Source organism: Numida meleagris, chromosome 3, assembly GCF_002078875.1.
Source record: "Numida meleagris isolate 19003 breed g44 Domestic line chromosome 3, NumMel1.0, whole genome shotgun sequence".
Classification (NCBI taxonomy): domain Eukaryota; kingdom Metazoa; phylum Chordata; class Aves; order Galliformes; family Numididae; genus Numida; species Numida meleagris.
Window position 1 is genome coordinate 86319392 of NC_034411.1, and position 14936 is coordinate 86334327.

Sequence of the window (14936 nt, forward strand, 5' to 3'; positions counted from 1 at the left end):
ATCAAAAATAGTTCCACACTTCCATTTCTCATTCCTCTATTTATCACACACATTTTCTTTCTTAGGCACTGCTTCACACTATATGCCTAGTAAAATCTAGTGCCCCGTATCAATTTCTGCTGCCTGAGATGCTTTGTACTAGAATCCATGTTGGATATAGCTACTTTTCACTACTGCAGAATACTTCAAAATCTTCTGCAGTCACCATAGGACATAACATTTTAAAAACCATGAGCCTTTGTTATCTATAACTTCCTTCACAAATAAGGAATGTTTACCATATGACTACAGCAGTAATAATTTAAAATGATAAATAGATTGAGTACATTTAAAACTTGTGTAGAAAGTTGATGAAATATTTATTTTGTTTTAAAAGATAAATAAGGATTTCTTTAATTATGAATACATTATATGACTTTTTTGCATGATATTTAGCCATATTAATCACAGGGCTGTTGAACACCCAGTTAACTGATCTGTGCATGACTTAATGGTCAGATTTATACCGCAGCAAAATTTAATTAAATGTGATTAATGACCACTGCCATGTTATCACACAGATAGAATCTCATACACACAGCTCTTTAGAACTTAAGAATTTTTTCTTTAATTTCTCACTGTATCGCATGGCTTTCTTGTAACTATTCATTGACAAGGCAAAACATGTCTTAATATCATGAAAAATTATGAATTGATGCCACTGGTGCTACCATTGCATTTGTAATCAGAAAATGATTCTCATTTTCCTTATTTCATTTGATGCTCAGGAAGAAGCAGTGGGTGTTGTATGCTGGTACAATTCAGCTACTTAAGTTTTCAAGCTAGAGTGCTGTTTGTCCTAGTAATTCGTCTGGCAAAATGCCGGATGGGGCACTGATGGCCTCTCCTCTGTGAGCAAGCAGACTGCTGCCTTCACAAGGCTGTTGCTAAGGAGTTGACACTTCAGGTAGGTACTGTTGTGCAGGGATACTCAGCTTCAAGTGAGATAGCTCAAGAACTAGAAATCAATGCAGGTGCTGCACAAATCTGGAAGGTGTAGTTTGCCACAGTGCTGCAGTGAGACTGCATCTACAATAACTTACTTAAAGCTAGAATAGGACTACTGATGGTAGTAGGCATTGTAGGCATACACCAGCAACTAATTTTAGGTTTTTTTCATCTGGGGAAAAAAAAAAAAAGATTCAGGCTTAGGTAGGAGCTGGAAGCTTCTAGCTTTGACATCTGAATAAATTGTAATGGAAGAGACATGCAAGAAGGATCAAGTTGCAGCATACTGCACTGTGATGACAGGATCCAAAAGTTACTTAAAAAATAGATATTTACAGTACCTTCTTGCTCATCAAGTCAATAGTACCCATGGTAAAAAAAAAACTATAAGCAAAAATATGTTTGCTTTTCCATCACTGACATCTTCTATTTGAAGAAAATTAAAGTTTCAGTTTTTTTCTGTTGATAGCTCCAATACCAGGGGAAAGTATTTTTTCCCCATATCGGTTCGTGGTTTATTAGGTTATTTCACTTGTCTCTTATTTTTTCAGTCTCTTACTCAAGGGATAATTTTTAGACTTCTCTATACTTCTTGTGAGAGACAGATTGATTTGTTTGTGTTCACAAGCAAAGGCATAATCAAACTGTGCTTCTGGATAAAGAAACATCAGCAATGCAAAAGACAATATTTTGACAGATTATTTAAAAGCCACTAAACATTAGGGCAACAAAAAGCATTGTTTAAGATTCTCAACCATGTGAGGTAACAATATATGTCTGAAAGGCAATAAAAATGTTTAGTGCAATATTTGTTTTCTTAGTACCCACAGCAAATTATAAGACACTGAGTTAACATCAGGGAGTGACAAGGAGCAGAAAGATTTCTCCTGTTGACATCGGCTGGAGGGGGGTACGTGCTCCTAGTCACCTCTAAGTGGGCAGCTCCACCACCAGTTTGATTGCATCTGTCCTTCATATGCACATAAATGCCATTTTGCTGCTTTCAAGGACAAAGCCACAAACTGTTGCCATGTATTTTTATCATGGATACTCCACACCTGCCTGAGGAGGAAAAGAATCTTAAAGGCAAATATCTGCTCCACATGATAGCCAGGAAAATCACTGTATTTTACAAATAAGATGGGACAGAGATTTAATGCAAATGCATTTGATGTTAGACCTGAACCCATGCATTCCCTTCTGTAACTTCATTGAGAACAGTGGCCTTATACAAAGAAAGCATGAAGAGGTATTTGGCATACAGAAAAGGATTGAAATGGTACTGCAAAACTATGGAGCTACTAATATTATATTCCTACCATATCACACTGCCATCTAGCATTACCTTTGAAAGATTTTTCTTTCGTGATATTTGCTATGGAAAGAACAGATCTGTAATTGTACTGATCATATATGAAGCTGATTGAAAAAAGGGCAATTTATTGTAGGCTATTTCAGATTGCTGCCCTTAGAATTTATTTTGTCAAGGGCACTTAAAGCTTCTTATGAGCTCAATTTTTAGCTTTCATATAAATCAAAATAAATCAGAGATATCCTGGAGACAGTACTAGATTTTCATGCCAAATCCTCATCACTTTGGATTACACAGCAACTCTATAAAAGGTGGCAAGGCTTCTCCAGGCCACAGGTGTTGCAGAATTCATCTAATTAAAAGTCCATTTGTCAGCAACTGTGAATGAAGACTGTTCAAGAGCTTATGTCTAAACTATATTGTGAAAATCTCTTTCCATTCAAGATGTCTCCTATGAACGGTATGTTTGAGTAGATATGAAAATATTCCAACAAGTGTTGCAATACTTATATACTACATATATTTATACATGTGTATTTGAAGTAACAATACACTTTGTGGGTACAATAATTATTTTTCTAGAACATTAAAACATTCAGTCCAGCTCCAGCAGATGCATCTTATTTAACTTCCAAAACTCAGAAGTAAAAATGTCAGTTTTGGAAATACTGTGTTATGAATTCAACCTGGAGATCCACCTTAGGAATAACAACCCCATCACACTCCATAAAGCTGCACTGAAACACGTGAGAAATGCTTGTGTCTAATAGCCCAGGCTCAGATGGAATTTGCTATGAATCACATTTTATGCTTTTACAAGAACAGGTGACCTACAGGGTAGGCACACCACACTGGAAAGAACCAGCTGTTTGTATTCCCCATTATCTGACAGCAAATGAGCCCTTTCCCCTTTCCCCACTGGTTAAGGTACTTGGGATTCACATTCTTCTCAGTTTGCTTATCATGCTCTCATCCCCTCTGCAGTAGGCACCCACTTGCTTTCCTTTGTTTATACATGCTTTGTAATCTGGATTCAGAGTTTGTTGTTTTGCTCAACTAGAGCTATCTTGGCATGCTGTTTGACAGTGTCCATCGCTCTTTGTTCTGTCAAGCAAACAAGATTTACAGGTGCTAAGCTAGCATCTCCTGCCATATACCAGCAAGATAAATTTCTTGAACCAGTTCTTCTTTCCAGATCTTATTTTGCAAAGGAATCTAATCCTTTCCCCCCTGCCCAATCTCTGTTCTCCCTTTTCCTTTTTACCATCTAATTGTCCTTGCAAACATTTTTAACACAACCCTTATTATTTCATACTAGCATTCTTCCTGTTATCTCAAGAATGCACATACTCTATTCTTTCGGCCTAACCGCAAGCAGAAACATAACTTGTATCATAAGCTCTGAGACACATCCCCTTACTCTCACAACATTCTGTTGTTATGCAAAAACAACATCTCCCCCCCCCCCACAAGCACAATAGCGTATCCATTACAATAGGGGCCAAAATGTTACTCTTAACACAGAAAATATATATATAAGCTGGTCTGTAGCATCACAGGCCCTCTACATCAGCCAGTGAGCCCCACAAGAAAGCAGTAGGTGACCTCTGGCTTCACATTACACACAGCAATATGATCCAGGGCCCCCTAATCAGATCTGTGACTAAACATGTAGCTATGATACAATAGTCCTATCCTTTTTATTAACATCCAAGTCCCAGGAAAGGAATGGCAGTGCTACACACGCAGGGGCTGCAGACATCCTCCATGAGACAAGGGTGGAGCTGCCCCATGCCAGCCACAGCCACACAACCAGTTCCAGTTGGCTCCGAAGGCCCCACCACAGGACACAGCTAGGCCCAACAGCCAAGGTGGCAGCACTTCTGGGAAATTTAAGAAAGAGGATAAAGTGCCAGAAAGGTAGAGAAGTAGAGGATAAAAGAGCAAATAAAGTAAAGAAAAAACGGAGGGGGAGGAGGTGCTTCAGGTGCTGGAGCAGAGATTTCCCTGCAATCCATGGAGAAGATTGTGATGGAGCAGGCTGTCCCTGTGCAGCACATAGAGAGGACTGCAAGGACCATGGTGGAGCAAATATCAACTCTCCAGCCAGTGGAGAAACCCAAACCAGGGCAGCTGAATATTTCATGAAGGAACTACATTGATGGGCAGTCCACACTGGAGCTGAAAGATACAATAGGGAAGACACAGCTGATAAGAACCACTGTATCCTGACCACATTGCCCCCAAGTTGCCCTGCATTGCTCAGGAGTCAGGACTGAAGTAGTGCAGTTGAGCCTAAAGAGGGCAGGGAGGAGGTGCTGTTTGGAATTTTTTTTTTTTAAATACACAAATCCGTTTTAGTTAGTAATAAATTAATTTTCCCCAGGTATGGTATGTTTTATCCATTACAGTAATTGGCAAGTTATCTCCCTGTCTCTACCCATGAACTTTTATGTATTTTCAGCACCAGGTAGCTGGCAAAGGCTAACCCATTACAGGGGAAAGTAAATTTTTTAGTGGTAATATAATTGCTAGAAAAAATCATAACACTGTCAGCAATTGCTGTAGTCTTGTTTTTGAATTTGCACATCACTAAATATGTACCCATCATTCGCACTCTGATCAAATCATAGAGTTACACAGCTTCCCTTCGATCCTATCACCTGTGCTGCTGTAAGTTCTTCCAATATACTTAAACTTACTGTATGATAGCCAAAATTTTGTCTAAAGTCAGGAGGTTTTTCCTCCTAGATTGTATGCCAAACAGATCTGTGATTCTTGGCCCGATATTGCTCTGGGACCTGCAAGTGAACAAAGTCTGTTGTGTCAAGTCTGTTGTGTGGGCTGTACAGGACAACTCAGGAGGCAGATATAAAAGTTTTCTCCAGCTGCCTCTCCTCCTCAGATTCCAGTGGCAGAAAGACATTCGTTAAGAATTTAAGCTGAACGATTTTACTTATTTTCACTGTTCTAGAAGTGTTCTCTGTTTTTTTCCCCCCTCATGTTATAACCCTTTTACAACTTCCTCAGCCTTTCTGATGCTTCCAACACCTGGATTTGTTGGATTTCTTCTGTTTTCATCTAGCTTCCATTGTACCTTTTGTATCTTGCTGGATTTAATACTTGAACATGCTTTGATGTTCACTGTCCTCTAGGGCGCAGTGGAGACAAAAGTCATCATGTATCCCTTTTCTGTTACGTATTGTTTATATAGTCAGGCTTTTATGCTTTGCTGCATTACAAAATGCTTTTAATGGTTTACTCCTAGCAGCATTACAGTGCTGAAAATGCTTGTGCTCTGCTTCTTGCTATGCTTTTTATGGTGATTATTTCTAGGTTCAAGGCATGTAGTGTCAGTTATATCTTACTTTGCATGCTTCTACTTCTCTGCCTGCAACACTCAGCTCATACAATAACTCCATATTTTGCATATCTACCTTTTCTGCACATATTTTTATTGATAGAGCACCTTTCAGATTTCATGCAGCATTTTTGGACAATCAATGGTTCTGAATTTAATGTGCATGACATTGTAGATAATTCCTTTCTTATCATTACATAAAGGTCCACTTTTCGGGCTTCCTAAAATATTACTTTTTTTGTTTGAAGAATACACAACACAGCAATCAAAAGTAAGCTGAAATAGAAGACCAAGAATGAATACTATTCACATATATACATATGTATGATAAGAAAAGTGCACTTGTAAAGCATTTTTAAATTTAGCATTATGTCAGTAATGAAAGATAGCATTATTTTGCTAATAAACAATCAGTAGATAACAGTATTATTGATCTAATTACACATGACAATATAATTACCAGTGAAAACAAACCAACAGTAACTTGAGTGGAGCAAAGTTCATGAATGAAAAATACGGTAATACAGTAAGTAGAGCTTCTGGGAAATGTTGATATTTCTTTATATGTTTGCTTGAATATTTCAGGAGCTATTTAGATTATCCTCATGGGACAGAAATGGAATAGAGATGAGATGAGTAGTAAGTAGTCTGGAAACTCAAGCTCCAGCATCAAAGGGAATTCACTTTGAACCAAAGGTCAGTGATAGCTTGAGGCCTTTGAGGTGTTCTGCAGTATGGGTGCACACCTGCTCTTTTTTGTGAAATGCACATTTCACTGTTTTCTGTAGTTACAATTTTATTTTTATTTCAAGTATGCAGTTCTGCAAGACGTTAAATTTGAGGCAACAAGTTAGCACTGTAGTTGGTCATTGCATTACACACTACTTAATGGGGTAATGAGTACAGTCATGGTACAAAATGGTTCTTGCACACTCCTTTCACTTCACATCATAGAACCATGAAGCTTACATAATTTATAGTCTTGTCACATTAAACACTTGCTCTATTGAAACTGTTTTCTAGCAACACATGCTTTGGAAAGGGTATGTATCATAAGCACAGCCGAGGAAAATGTTTCCTCAACCGTAAGACACTGATAAATACATTAAAAACAGTATTAAGATAGCTATAGCTGGGCTGCACTAAAAGAGGAATGGCCAGCAGGGAGAGGGAGGGGATTGTCCCACTCTGCTCGGCTCTTGTGAGGCCTCCTCTGGAGTACTGCGTCCAGGCCTGGGGCCCCCAGTACAAGGAAGACACAGAGCTCTTGGAACAGGTCCAGAGGAGGACCACCAAGATGATCAGAGGGCTGGAGCACCTCTCTTATGAAGAAAGGTTGAGGGAAGAGGCTCAGAAGATCTGTTACAGGAGCACAGAAAATATCAGGATGAGAAAAAGCCAGAGTAGAATTAGAACCTGTCAATTAATTTAGCTGCCTCTCACTATGGGCTAGCTTAGATTGTCACACCATGCTTAGATTTTCATCTCATAACGGGTCTGTTCTCAGTAATGCACAACTATGACTTCATTTTTTCTGAAAAACTGATTAAAAAAAAAAAACCTGCATCATCGGAAAGAACTAAGTAAGAGCACTTAAGATGTGTGAAAAAAAATCTTCTCTTAGTTCCTCCTTGCATGGAGGGAAAAAAAAGTAAAGAACTTCTCTCCTCTTCCCTGTTCTCCTTTTCTTTTTGCCACTTTATGTTAGACTTAAAGAGCATCATTTGTAGAAACTGAGGCAACAGAAGAGTTTGATATACTCTCTTTAAAATTGTGTAGTTGTACACATCTTTATAAATAGAGGAAGAGTATTCACTTCAAGAGACATGTATTTTAAATACAAGTCTCTTCATTTTAAAGGTAATCTCCCCAGAATGAGCTCTAACTATTTAACTGTTGTTAATTTCTATCTCTCCTGTTCAAATTGTACCACTAAGCAGCAGCACAGAAGAATAGATTCATGACAAAAAGGACTGAGAAATGTCCAGTGAGAAGAATTACCTCTATCCTTATTACTGGGGCAACTAGCCTGGAGATGGGGATTCTTCATTCCTATGTTTGTTCCAGGAATTATTTCCGTTTCTTATTTGATGATTAATATACAGAAACTTGAATAAAAATAGCTAGGTGATTTTCAATCTTTATTTCACAGGTGATATAAAATTTGCATTTTTCACAGCAGGCTCAGGACAATATTTGTTAGCCATTGCCCCTACTACCTGTGTAGTTATAAGAGTTGCTTGTGCAGCATTTTAAGGAGTCTTGATGTTCTCTATCATGGTTACTTGCACTTTGGGACTTAAGGGAAAGTATTGTTTTCCTGACTTAAAAACACAAGTTTAAGCAGAAAGTCAGTTTGGATGTTTGGCTGGGATAGTTACAGTAATCCAGTAATACTACAAGCAACTTCTGTGGCATATGTATTAGTTGGAAACTGAACAAAATTTTTTTCAGAATTAGATCCTTTTTTCTACCCTGGACTATTCCTAAACTGTAATCAGACATATGGCACTTTTTTATTGCATAATTATATCCAACTAAAATCATTCACAGTCCTGAGACAAAGACAGTGGCAGAATATGGTACCTCAATTCTCTATGAGATTTATCAGCTCCTTATTCATCCAAATCCCTTTGTAAATATATGTATGCCAAACAAAGGACAGGGCACAGAGAGCAGTGTTTCCAGTGGGAAGCCTCCAACAGTGCTGCAGTCATTTGTAGAATGTTTAGACAGGGAAGAGTATGGTAATCTGAGGACTGCTCATTGCTGATGACCTTTAAATGGATCAGACTTGACTGACACTTAACAACCACAAATGATAAATCCATGGATCAGTCAAACCTCACTACATGCTGCAGAGCCCTCCTTCCACTTATTGCTGCAATCACCTCTTCATGCATGCATAACAGTATTCTGGCACTGTAAAAAGAAAGTGTTGTTATGCTTCATATTCTTGTGCACATTATGATCTGGGACTCCTGGCTACCTCAGCAAGAAGACAGTTGTTCTCTCTCAATCATGATTTTGTACCTTTCCTTCTGTGGAGAAATACAAGTCTCACCATGATATTAAACACGATAAAACCACCTGTATGATCATAAGTTTATTTGCATAGCCTCCATGGATTCATGTCAATCATATGGAGACCCAGAAAGATTTATAGGTCATTGCACTTCACTCTTGCGCACTGAATTCAATCTAAACTTTTTTTTTCCTCCTGGAAAAGCAAATCTTTCATTTCAAGACAACAAGAGAAGGAGAATTCACTATTTAACCTGGCATTTTGTATGAGAAGCCTTACACCTTCATTATTCAAAGCCTGTTTCTCAATTTCAATTATCCACTTACTTATTTGTTTTTCTGTCGTCTGCTGGTAGAATTCAGTTGTTATGCTTTTCCCTCACAGGACAGTGTGATTGCAGAACCTGGCTTTTTCCTATATATAAAGATAATACACAGTGTAATCTGGTTATCTTCCGCAGTTCTTCTCAGACATAGACAAAATTAATTTTTAAAGTATCATGATTCAAAACCTTTTAGTCATTTCTAAACGATTGCTGTAAATTCCTCCCCCCTTTAAGTCTTGTAAATTTTAGCTTTTTTTTTTCCTTTTTCTTTTTAAAGCATGGACACCAGTCTGACAACATGTATGGGTTTATTGTTAACTGCAATGGTATCACATGTGGCAGTAGAGCTACATTTTATTTTCAGACCTAACTACTCTTTTTTTATTTAAAAGAATTTTAACTATACTTGTATTCTTGAAAAAGTTTTGCACTGAGAACATATGCAGAACTATTTGGTCACAGCCGCTATATTCCGTGAACTGTTGTACCTAGATGTGTTGCTACTAAACAATTCTATCACTCTGTGCATCAACTCTTCCACTCTCCCGCCATACCAGTTATAGTTACTCCAGTTTTTTTATTCCACACCTTTATCAGAAGTAATTTCATTTCCCCCCCTCCGCTATTTCAGATGACTGCTGGAATTATTGTGCAGCAGAGGGTCTTCTATCAATTCTAATAGAGCTTAAACATAAGCAGACTAATTTGAGGGAAAGTCTGTTAACAATCTCTCCCCTCCCCCCCCACCTGTCAGGTAAATATCAGCTCCAACAATATTGTCTTGATACTGCATGTCTCAGTTTTTTTTAAATCATGAGTTTATGCAGTACTAACGTGAACTGAAATATGAAGTGGAATACCGCCAGATCACATCAACTACATAGATGGTTTGACCAAAGTGGACCTATATTGCTACAAGTGAACAGAACAGCTATCAGTTTAACTGCAATTCAAAGGAAGAATTAGAGTGTGAGATCGTGTGGAGGTAATTATTCCTGGGCAAGCTTAAATGTTGTTGTCAAGTTCCATTAAACCGTGCAAAATAGATTTTCTGTGTCTGTCTATTATGAAAATAACATTCATGAGAAAGCGGTGAGCATACAGTAATAAACAGTAATAAATGTAGGCTCCCGGGATGTCTTGCAGTTACAAAGCATGGACCATGTCAATATAGTATTTGTGTTCCTTCTCAGAAGTGATCTTGGAAAGTCAAGAAAGTCATCCAAAATAAAGAAAAGCAAGAATGTAAAATGGAAATATTTATATACAAGTTGCTAGATTTTTCTGCAGAGAAAAGACATAGTGTGCCAGTAGTCTATATATAAATGATGTACCAAGTAAATCTACACCTCAATGACAGCTGAGCCAAAATTCTTTCAAGTTCATTTCATATGTTCCTTTTGGCATTACCATGGTTAACTCTAAGCACAGAGCTTATTAACTGTTTTACAGTCCAGGCTGCCAGACAAAATATAAACTCTCAGGAGATGTTTATATATTAAATCATTTAAAATTGCTCCCTGACAGTCACCATCACAGTACCATTTAGCGTTAAGAAATCACTTCAGACTAATAGCGTACAATCAAGGCATACTTAATGTTAAAAGAACTTATATCTTTTTCTGCAATATGTAGTTGAGATTTTAATGTTCTAGATGTTGCCTAGAGCTCTGAAGAGTGATTTCGCATACTGAGAATTTTAAATGGAATAGAAAGAGTGAGAAGAGGATAGAGTCTCTGTTTTGCTAGAAAAGTAGCTAGGAGCAAACTCAGTTCACTAGTTCTACTGACTAAATGCTCTCCATAAAAGTAGCTGTCAGCGGTTTACGGGCGTTCGGCCTGGTTCCGTGACGAATGGGATGGGGGACTGACGGACCCACGCCACAGGAAAGGGAAAAAGGGAAAAAAGGTAAGGAGATGGCCCTGAGAGCAAAGAACAGCAGCAACAATTGAGGAGAAACAAACTAATTTACTAAATAAGATATCGGAATGCAAAACAACACACTATAATACAATATAAATAAGATATCGGAATGCAAAACAACACACTATAATACAATATAATTACAATTTAAGCTGATAAATCCAATACAGAGAGAGAGAATATCCAAAATCAAGGTAGGCCTTACTCTACTACTGACGATAAGACGGCTGGAGAACGAGGTGCTGCCAGGACGAGAGACGGGTGGAAAGAGGGACGAGGTCTCGTGATCTGCAAGTTTTTATCTTTTCCCTCTGTCCAGAAATGGTAACAGAGGAGCAAAGTACCTTGGGGAACGTAGTAGTCCTTTTCTTCTGAGAACCAGGTACATTCACTACATGATGTTATGATGTGGAATACCAATAACTGAACATCATAAAACCATGACAGTAGGAAAGGATTTGGACACTGTGTCCCTTAACAACAGTAGGCAGTGTACAGTGATGAACTGGTCAAAGAGCATCTTAGTTTCCTGCTGGACCAAGGAGCTAATCTACAAACACTTGTCAATTATTTGTAGTGAACTGTGACCACTGCATTTCCAAGTAAAAAAAAAAAAAAAAATACTCATCTTCCACTCCTTTGAAGTATTGATAACAGCAGACAACATGCCTCAAGTTGTGCTCAAAAAGGAAAAGCACTTATATACCACAGCTTGCAATTCAGTGACTTTTCACATTTATCTCCTAGATATAGGAATGAAGTCAGAATAATATTCTTTTCTCAAATTTGCAAGATATTCACCTAAAATGCAACGCCTTGAAACATCTGGTCTATAAGTTAAAAGAAAACAATGTCAGATTCAGATCTCTTGATAGAAGTTTTCATCCCTTTTCTTTAAGAAATCAACTGAAACTTCCACTGCATTGGCAGTTCCAAGAAAATAAAGTGATAGGACAAGTGTTGGTTTGAAGAAAACACTGGAGATCATCTATTTCAGTTTCTCATTTAAGGAGTGGAACCATTTGCTGGGCCAAAGAGAGAGATGCTGGGCTGAGCAAGGGGTTGAACCTGTGACCCAACAGCACAAATGTGAATCACTGATATGACCAGGAGCAGAATATGCATGAATACTAATGCCCGTGAGAAACAAACAAAAAACAAGGGATACAAAATACCAGCACCTTCCATCATTCTTTACTCTATGAACTCCCTAGCAGACTATGAAGATCACATCTTCTTTGACATTAACTTAGTGCTCAAAAAAACCTCCAGAAGGACCAAGAAGCAACAAAGATCCTATGTAAAATGGATCCCAGCTTATCTCAAATCACAGAATCACCAAGGTTAGAAGACTTCCAAGATCATCTAGTCCAATCATCCACCAATATTTTCCACTAAACCATATCCCTTAGTACTGCATCTAAACATTCCTTGAGCACCTCTAGGGACAGTGACTCAACCACCTCCCTGGACAGCCCATTCCAGCATGTCACCACTCTGTGGATACACACATTTAGCCTCTATTAGTTTTGGTGCTTACTAGCACTGAAGAAATCTTAGAGTCAGAACAAACAAAACAACTCCTCTACTATTATCTAGCATACATTTTTACAGAAGGAATTATTTTGATATGATAGAGGAAAACCATGTTTTGATATTCAGCAGCTATATGCTAGAAAATAACTACGTTATTTTCCCTCGGAGATAGACATTTGATTACTGCACTACTTAACAGATTTACCATAAAAAAGGTTTAATTACGATTTCAAATTCTACAGTTACTAAATATAAATGTGCTCCAATCATGACACATTAGTTTTGGAGCCCCAGAGCATTAGACCCTGTGCTAACAATTAATACACTGAATAGAAAAGGTCCTGTTAAATAGTTCAGTCTAGTACATTAATACCAATGCCAGTAATAATTTTAAGACTCTGTCAAATAGAAATTTAAGCTATCCCCTGTATTATATCACTTATTTAAGAGATTATTGGACTAAATCTTCTCTTAGTTGTGCACATTTCATTCTTCTACAAACCCAAAGGACTCGAAGCAGGGAAAGATTCTAGCTTTATTCAGGTGCACAGAGAAAGCTTACTGTATAAATAATGTCACAGAATGAGCAAATCTAATAAGCCCTATCACACTATACTGTGAATTTAATTTGAGACTCTGTATTAGACATGTTTGTTTTTTTAATCTGTGACAGAAACTACTTATAAAATTTATAGGGAGAATTCAAAATCCATAGGTCCTAAAAAGAAAATCACAGCTCAGGCCAACCTGAATTTGAAATAAGAGCTATGAATAACATTTAATATTAAAATCATACCTAAACATCAAACTAAATTCTACTGCTGTTTTTATTTCTCATTAGGAAGAGTTAGTTGTACATAGATGAGCATTAAGTTCAGAAAATTACTGTTAAAAACAATTGTCAATACCCACGTTGTTATTTAGTTTAATAAGCTAGTGATTTCTGCAGCCGCTTCTGTTTATAAAATACACACTATAAGTCAACCTGCATACTGGAATGAAGGCATTCTAGTATCAGAATTCACAGTGGTAAAATATTGTCAGAATATTTGCTATAAGTGTCTCTGTAACATGATAGAAAGCACAAGACAGCAGAGCAGCAAGATTCCAGGCCACAGCAAGCAAGGATCCACTCACATGCAATAACAGTGTGTACAGAAAATAAGAGAAAGAAGCTGCTTACCTTCAGAAGGCCTAGAAGGTCCTCACGTAGGCAGGATACCAAATGAGATACCATCACCTCCTCTGCCAGCCCTTAATTGAGGTCTGGGACAGAGTGGATCCTGGCTTCACCCTTTCCAGTCAGTCAGGTGCATTGCATGCACCTGAATTCCCCTGGGTTGGCCCTACCTTCCTGCTGAGGGCTTAATCACTGGTTCAAGCTGTGACTTAGCATTTCTACTACAGTCTCTATAAATATAACAGCACAGGTAACAGTTTTTAGAAATAGGCTGTGTCTATAGATAGTGAAAAGATCTAATATGATGAGCTGTTTAAGAAAGCTCATTCATAACAGTATATAGAAACAAGGCAGAGTTTAAGTGTATTTTCCTCCTTTTTACATAATGTTTATGAGTGTAATTAATTTAAATAACTTATATTCTTGGTTTTCCAAAACATTGAACCAAAAAAAAAGCACCAGCAAAGTGATGAGGTTTGTACCACATTCTGCAAGGAATTCTGTAATGCTTTCCCAATCTTCCTAATATTTTCTGTTTGCCTTCTGTGTAAGAAATGATTATTGATTCTTTGCAAGACCTAAGCATTTGAAGGTCAGACAGCAAAATGTGCAGAGATGATGACAGGTAGATAGGAGCAAGGCATTTCCAACCATGCATCCATCCAGAATTCAGCAAAAGAAGCAAAATAAGTCAGAATATAAAGCTTTATGATTGAGAGGATTACAATCACAATTTCTACCCTTATGTGCAAAAAGATTCTGATAGCTCGTGGTTATACACCACAGCCAGGTGCAGAATTGCATCAGATCAGTAATTTAATAAAGCACTAAAAATTCAGTGATAGAGTAGTTACCTTCTGACTGTTACTCTCAATTACAGCTCAAACTATCAATTTAAATGACAGCTACTAATGTGTCATTTAAAACTAACAATTTAGCCAGTGTTTCTCAATTATTCTGGAGATTAATGTTCCCCAAAGGTTCTACTAATAAGGAGAAAAAAAATATCTTTGGGTACATTACCAGTACTGCTGAAAGCATAATCATATTGAAGAGGTCCATGAACAAAAATTTGGTGGATTTTATTATGCGGGAAGATGGTTAATATTTCTTATCTTAATGTACTTGTACACTTAAATCACCTACAGGGAAAGAAGGTACCCAAGATAACCATAAAAAAGCAATAAATCTCCTTGTGTCCAGAAGGAAATGTGTGCAAAGAGGCTCTGTATAAATTTAATTTTAGATTTAGTTTTTAATTTTAATTTTAGACTTTTTTTAGATTT

The 14936-nt window shown here is 37.5% G+C and overlaps 1 long non-coding RNA gene across 1 annotated transcript; it reads right to left on the bottom strand.

Moving 5' to 3' along the window:
* LOC110396925 lies at positions 1169-13846 on the bottom strand. Its single transcript, XR_002437368.1, has 3 exons — positions 13654-13846; positions 9012-9099; positions 1169-4480 (listed from the first exon to the last, which is right to left on the bottom strand). It is a non-coding gene; the product is annotated as an uncharacterized LOC110396925 (long non-coding RNA).